Source organism: Lactuca sativa, chromosome 9 (genome assembly GCF_002870075.4).
Source record: "Lactuca sativa cultivar Salinas chromosome 9, Lsat_Salinas_v11, whole genome shotgun sequence".
NCBI lineage: Eukaryota > Viridiplantae > Streptophyta > Magnoliopsida > Asterales > Asteraceae > Lactuca > Lactuca sativa.
The window spans coordinates 38,042,645-38,050,871 of record NC_056631.2 but is presented as its reverse complement, the minus strand read 5'-3'; positions in this window follow the sequence as shown (position 1 = coordinate 38,050,871).

The following is an 8,227-nucleotide window of genomic DNA, read 5'->3' as shown; positions in this document are numbered from 1 at the left end:
GGTTATAGTGGGCATGGATTGGCTAAGCCCCAACGGGGCGGTGATTGATTGTGAGCTTCAGCTAGTGAGGGTTCGCACTCCCATTGGGGGAGAGTTAGTGATTCAGGGCGAGAGGCCACAGCGCGGACCGACCTTTTGTTCCGCCGCAAGGGCGAGGCGCTATTTTCAGCAGGGTTGCACTGGTTATGTAGCTTATGTCTTGGATGCCCGGGAGAAGGGCAAGGCGACAGTTGATGATGTTCCGATAGTGCGAGACTTCCCGGATGTATTTCCCAAGGATTTACCGGGAATACCTCCTGAGAGGCAGGTTGAGTTTGGGATCGACCTGATTCCTGGTGCGGCTCCGATAGCCAAGGCACCGTATCGCCTAGCTCCCCCTGAGATTCAGGAGTTGTCTACGCAGCTGCAGGAGCTGCTAGACAAGGGTTTCATTCGGCCGAGCAGTTCGCCTTGGGGAGCGCCAATCCTGTTTGTGAGGAAGAAGGATGGGTCGCATCGTATGTGTATTGATTATCGGGAGTTGAATAAGGTAACGGTGAAGAACCGTTACCCACTTCCGAGGATAGATGATTTGTTTGACCAGCTTCAGGGAGCGTCTTGGTTCTCCAAGATCGATCTACGCTCCGGGTATCATCAGATGCGGGTTAGGGATGAGGATGTGCCGAAGACTGCTTTCAGGACCAGGTATGGTCATTATGAGTTTGTGGTGATGCCATTTGGGCTCACCAATGCCCCAGCCGCGTTCATGGATCTCATGAATCGCGTGTGCAGGCCGATGCTGGATCGGTCAGTGATAGTATTCATAGATGATATCTTGGTATATTCCAAGACGCAGGAGCAGCACGAGGAGCACCTGAGGGAGGTGCTGGAAGTTTTAAGGAGGGAGAGACTTTTCGCAAAGTTCTCCAAGTGTGAGTTCTGGTTGCGAGAGGTGCAGTTCCTTGGTCACCTCGTCAACCAGAAGGGTATTTTGGTGGATCCGGCCAAGATAGAGGCCGTGATGCAGTGGGAGGTCCCGAAGTCTCCATCTGAGATTCGGAGCTTCCTAGGGCTGGCAGGGTATTACCGGAGGTTCATTTAGGATTTCTCCAAGATAGTAGTGCCGCTCACCCGACTGACCAAGAAGTCGGTGGTATTTTGTTGGGGGCCTGAGCAGCAGGCAGCGTTCGAGACCCTCAGGCAGAGATTGTGCGAGGCTCCGATCCTTACCTTGCCAGAGGGAGTAGAGGACTTCGTAGTCTACTGTGATGCCTCAATCACAGGTATGGGAGCAGTGTTGATGCAGCGAGGCCATGTGATAGCTTACGCCTCGAGACAGTTGAAGCCTCACGAGGCTAATTATCCTACCCATGATTTAGAGTTGGGGGCGGTTGTGTTTTCCCTCAAGATTTGGAGGCATTATCTTTATGGGGTCCGTTGTACTATCTACACGGATCACAAGAGTTTGAGGTACCTTATGGATCAGCCGAGTCTGAACATGAGGCAGAGGAGATGGTTGGATGTGCTGAAGGATTATGATTGTGAGATCCTTTACCATCCAAGGAAGGCCAACGTGGTGGCCGACGCCCTGAGCCGCAAAGTGTCGGCAGCCCATATCAAAGATTTGTGTTTGAAGATGACAGTGATTAATCCGTTGTTGGAGCGGATCAAGGAGGCTCAGGGTGAGGGCCTCAAGGAGGAGAGGCAAAAGTGTGAGAGGATAGTGGGCCGGGTAGCTTCGTTTGATTATGACAGTCGGGGATTGCTGACACTTCATGGGAGAGTGTGGGTACCGTACTGGGGAGGAGTACGACAGGTGTTGATGGACGAGGCTCATAAGTCTCGATTTTCTATCCACCCAGGGGCGACGAAGATGTATAGAGATCTTCGACCCGATTATTGGTGGCCCTGCATGAAGCGGGATGTCGCTTGGTATGTTGAGAGGTGCCTGACCTGCAGGAAGGTCAAGGCGGAGCACCAGAGGCCTCACGGCAAGATGCAACCGTTAGACATTCCCGTGTGGAAATGGGAGGACATCACCATGGATTTTGTCACCAAGCTTCCCAGGACCGCACGAGGAGTAGATTCGATATGGGTAGTAGTGGATCGGTTGATGAAGAGTGCTCATTTTATCCCGATCCAGGAGAGTATATCGGCAGAAAAGTTAGCTGATATCTATGTGCGTGAGATCGTGACACGTCATGGAGTGCTGGTATCGGTGGTGTCAGACCAAGATGTCCATTTTACATCCAGATTCTGGAAGCGGCTTCACGACGAGATGGGTACTCGTCTTCATTTCAGCACCGCTTTCCACCCTCAGACGGACGGGCAGAGTGAGAGGACGATTCAGACTCTCGAGGACATGCTCAGGGCATGTGTTCTAGACTTAAGTGGCAGTTGGGATACGTATCTTCCGTTAGCGGAATTTTCGTATAACAACAGTTATCATGCGAGCATTGATCGACCTCCCTTTGAGATGCTTTATGGGAGGAAGTGTAGGACCCCGATTTGTTGGGGCGAGGTCGGTCAGCGAGTCGTTGGGAGCACAGAGGTGGCGCTCAAGACGACCGAGTTGATTCAGCAGGTCCGTAGTAGACTGCAGACTGCGCAGAGTCGGCAGAAGAGCTATGCCGACAGGAGGCGTTCAGACTTGGAGTTCCGGGTGGGCGATATGGTCCTCCTGAAGGTCTCACCCTGGAAGGGTGTCATCAGGTTCCGGAAGAGGGGCAAGTTGGGCCCCAGGTTCATTGGTCCCTTCAGGGTTTTGGCCCGAGTGGGTCGGGTTGCTTATCGGTTGGATCTTCCTGTAGAGCTTAGCCAGATCCACAACACTTTCCATGTGTCTCAGTTGAGGAAGTGTTTGGTGGATGAGTCAGCAGTCGTTCCCTTAGAGGATATTCAGGTTGATAGCAGCCTGAATTATATTGAGAGGCCGGTCGCGATTCTGGACCGGAAGACAAAGACCTTGAGGAACAAGGCAATTCAGTTAGTGAAGGTGCAGTGGCAGCACCGAAAGGGGTCTAAGTGGACGTGGGAGGCTGAAGAAGAAATGAGAGAGCACTACCCGGAGTTATTTGCAGATTCAGCCGTAGCAGACTTCGAGGACGAAGTCTGAGACAAGTGGGGGAGAATTGTAATGCCCCATTCCTGGTATGTTGCTTTTGTGGCATTTATCTAGAAGTTTTTGAGAGGGACTCGGCGAGTCTATGGCCCGACTCGTCGAGTGGGGACGAGATTTCTAGCACGTGTTAGTCGGCGACTCGGCGAGTCCATATTCGGGACTCGGCGAGTCTGCCTGCCAGGTAGAAACCCTAAATCCCCGGGTTTGCACCCTATTTAAACCACCTTATGAGCCCCCAAACTCGTCCCCTTCACCCTCAGTGCATCATTTAGCAAACCCTAATCGTTTCCTTGGTTATTTGTGCATTTCTTGTGTGAATCTTGAAGTTTTGAAGAGAATAAGGAGGCTAGATCCAAAGGAGAAGAAGAAGATCCAAGGTCTTGCTCCCATTTCAGAGTTCATTGAGGTATTAGCCGAATTCCTTCTGTTTCTATGATTGATTTCTCTTTAGCAAGCATATTTAGCCTCTTTTAGCCATTTCTTAGCTTGTTCTTGGTAGAGGGATCACATTAGATTGATTAGCCTTCGGATCTAGCCATGTTTCAGTTCCAAAATCGTAGATCTATCACCTTTATGGAGCTATTTTGCATGATAACCCTAGATCTACTCTTCTAAGTGCCTTTTTAGCCTTTATCTCCTTTTTCATGTGTATGTACACGTAAAGTTGGAAACTTTACGTGGTGAATCAGCTTATTGGACTCAGATCTATCATTTGTATGCAATGGATTCAAGCAGAATCGAGTTTAGAGTAGTTGCATGGATGTGACTCGGCGAGTCAGAAAAACGACTCGGCGAGTCAGGTCGCGAGTCCTGTTTTTCCCCTTTTTGAGTGTTGTCGAGTGGAAGCCGTGAGTAGTAGAGTGGACTCAGTGAGTTGGAGAGCAGACTCAGTAATGGAGGGACTCGACGAGTTGTTCATACAACTCGGCGAGTCCAAGGCAATCTTCTTAAGCTCAAGAACAACTCGTCGAGTTGTTCATATGACTCGGCGAGTTGGATGCAGATTGTCTGAGTTCTTGGATCGAGAGAGTACTCGTCGAGTCGATGCCATACTCGACGAGTAGCCACGAGTGGGGTTGTGAAATGAGATTAGAGACTCGGCGAGTTGGCGGCCTAACTCGGCGAGTCAGGTCAACTGTGTGTTGACTTTGACCGAGAGGGTTGACTTTGACCGGGAGAGTTGACTTTGACCAAGGGTAAAAGAGTCATTTTACCCCAGTGCAGTGTTTAGTATTTGATTGAGTGTGTTTATGGACTTGTAGCCGGGGAGATACCGGAGCAGCAGCAATTAGCTTCCAGAGCCATTCACACAACAGCCAGTTCACGAGGTGAGTCTCCTTTCAGTAGGAACGGGTCTACGGCCACAATGCTGGCCCGTTTAGTTAGCAGTAGTCCCGGACTTTGGTCCGATGCAGTAGTTAGAGTGCTTGATGTCTTTGTGATTCAAGCATGTTTGTGTTATGTGTTTCGGACTCTGTTCCGATGCAGTATGCAGTATATGTGATTATAATAGTTGATATGTGTTATGCTATGCCATGATCAGCCAGTTCCGGACTTCGGTCTGATGCAGGGGACAAGGTCCCAGTCAGTTCCGGACTTCGGTCCGATGCAGCTAGTTCCGGACTACGGTCCGATGCAGTCAGTTCCGGACTTCGGTCCGATGCAGTTAGTTCCGGACTCTGGTCCGATGCAGGGGACAAGGTCCCAGTCAGTTCCGGACTTCGGTCCGATGCAGCTAGTTCCAGACTTCGGTCTGATGCAGTGGGCAAGGACCAATATGTGCTTTATATGTATTGTATGGTATGTGGTAGTTTGGGGGAGCTCACTAAGCTTCGTGCTTACAGTTTCAGTTTTGGTTTCAGGTACTTCTGCAAGCAAAGGGAAGAGCTCGGGATGATGGCATCGCACACACCACAACTTCAGTCTTGTCCTGGGAGTTGATTTAGTTTTCTTGATATGTTTGGATAACAGTTGTGATACAGTTTTTCTCACAGTATTTTATTATGGTTTTCGAAACACGCAGCATATGGTTTTATTATGTGATACTCAGTCTCGTGGTTTTGTTCTAATAAAAATCGAAATTTTTGGGTGGTATTTTTGGGTTGTTTCAATTCAAACTATTCAAATTGTTAAAAATTCGTATTAAATTACTAGGTTATAACCCGTGGAAACCACGGGTAAATAATTTATAAAATTTTATTAAGTTTATGATGATTATTTAAAATTAATGAATGTTATGAATATTTGATCTATGTTTTGTATGTAAGAAGAAAGAACCATGTATTAGTGTGATGCTAAAAAGTCCACATAATAAATGAATGAGTGTTACAAAATAAAAGCCAATTTGTAAGTGTTGGATCAAAAATGAAAAAACACAGTTGATAAGGAACTCGAGCAAAGTTACAAATCAAACAAATTGAGTTTCTACTCGGTTGATCACAAAAGACAACATAATAAATGAATGAGTATTCTATTTACCCTAGAATATTGACCCCCTTCAGAATCCTTTTTTCCATACAGAAAACTTTAAAATAAGCCAAAGCCCCACAATTAAACAAAAGAATAAAAGGATAAATAATGATAACATTCAATGTAGAACAACAGAATTCACTAAAGAGTCGAATTTTTTGATCAATGATATTCAAACTATTTAATAAAAAGTCAAAATGTTAAACTGTAACTCACATTGGCATTATATCGAACACCTAGTGGACAGTATTTGCAAGCCATAATTATTAGACTAATTCTTTAGCAGGATAAAGCCTTCAACTGAATAGGCTTAAACCGAATTAGTATATCACTAAGTACTTATAGCATTTTCATGAAGATTTAAAGTAAAATAAAATGAAATGAGTCGTAGTAGGCAAATCAAACAATTCGAGGGCTAAAATCATCAAAAAAATCAAAACCAATATAAACAAAACTTACTTTGAGTTTTACCCAGCTTCTAAAGATAAAAAGACAGAATACACTCACATACAATTATACAAATCCATAAAAAGATTTAACAAAAAAAAGAAAGAAAAAAAACCATGGATGTTATAGAGGAATTGGTGCTCGCAACATCTATTACATCATGCATTAAACAAATATTCATGGTCAAAGACTACAATGCCTATAAAGAAAGTGCACTTTTTTTATGGAACCATTTAACATAATTCCTAAAAGCACAATGTCCTTTCATAATCTACATCTAAGCAATAAACTTATATGAAAGATGTAAAAATAAAATCGAACCAGAGAAAGCAAATGATTCTTAACACTTGTCATTACCCTAAACATGGATGGAATACATATCAGTAAAAGTTGTGTATCAAATCAAACAATTTTGAAGACCTGACAAATCAAATGATTCTTAATACTTGCCAAATCAAGTCAAAAGCTGAGAAATAGAAAAAAGTCATAGATCAATGACAACACAACTAAGTTTCTGGAAAACAAAAAAAATGATAAATCTTAATTAAAACGTAATGAAATTTTAAGAGTAGTTAGCAATGTCAAATGCGTCCACAACAAAAACATGTTTTGCATCGGTCTACTGAACAATATATGTGCGATTTAGTCATTATACATTACATCCTCAAATGAAAACAGTATTCAAGGGTATAAGCGTCATTTTATGAAACATGATAAGAGAATAACGATAGTATGCCTATTTCGCCACTAAAAATCTGCTTGGCTCCTGGATGATCAAGGTTAATATATGAAAAATGGAATATGATAGGTAGAGAAAACTATTAAAGTAAAAAAAAAACATTAATTTTCAAGTTCCTTACATTTTTCTGGATGAGGCGATTACATATGCAAGTGTATTGGGACAAGGAGGAGAGAGATGTAACTATGGATGCATCATCATATTAGGTTGTCGCCACCAAGTTACAACCCAATTTTACATAGCACACGTTCAAAGGTTTGACCATTTGGGTTTGAGAGCGAAGCACCGGATTCAATTATGGTTTGAGGGCGATGAAAAACTGGCACTAACCTAAATTAACCATGATATAACGAAAAACTCAATAAAATCGCAGCTTGATTAGGGATTGATTTCGTTCCTGATTTCTTGCCAAGTCCATTGAATTCAAATAGACGGAGGATTACGATTTATTAGATCAGGGGAAGTCAAAGGAAACAAGGGCAATTTCGTAAATTTAGTTGGATGTTATGAGCGGGAAAAATAGATTGGGAGGGGCTAATAGAATGCCACGTGGCAAAAATGTACTTATTTATTAGATTAAGATTTTTTTTTTAAAATAAACTCATGTAATACATGGGTCTCACACCTAGTTTGTATAATAAAAAGTAATATATATATATATATATATATATATATATATATATATATATATATATATATATATATATATATATATATATATATATATAGAGAGAGAGAGAGAGAGAGAGACTTAGGTTCAAATGAGAACGATTATATAATTAAGAATGCAAAAACAAATCTGGGCTACATATATATATATTTTTTTGCCCAAAACCCTCATATGTACAGACGCAACAGAAGAATTTAATAATCATACGTGAATATAAACCACCATCACCACCGCAACTAATGCAAGCATCATTAGGCAATATATATTTTTTTTTGCCACAAAACCCTCTAACGTACCCACAACGGAAGAATTTAATAATCATACGTGAATATAAATCACCACCACCACCGCAGCTAATGCAACCATCATTAGGCAATATATATTTTTTTTGCCACAAAACCCTCCAACGTACCAGCACAACGGAAGAATGTAATATTTATATGTAAATAAGTATATTCATATCTGAATATATAAAGTATATTCAAATATGAATAAATATATACATATTCCCAAGTATATATTTATATATGAATATCATTTGTTCCGTCGTCTCGGTACGCCGGAGTGCTTAAAAAGATTAGAAATATGTGAGAATATACTTACATTTATATTCATATATGAATATTATGTTCCTTCGTCGCTTCGATACGCTGGAGGATCTTGCAGCAAAAACACATATGTGGCTCGATGGTTGTTGCGTTAGTTGCGGTGGTGGTGATTTATATTCACGTGTAAATATTAAGTTCCTCCGTCGTGCGGTACGTGGAGAGTTTTGCGGCATATATATATATATATATTTTGC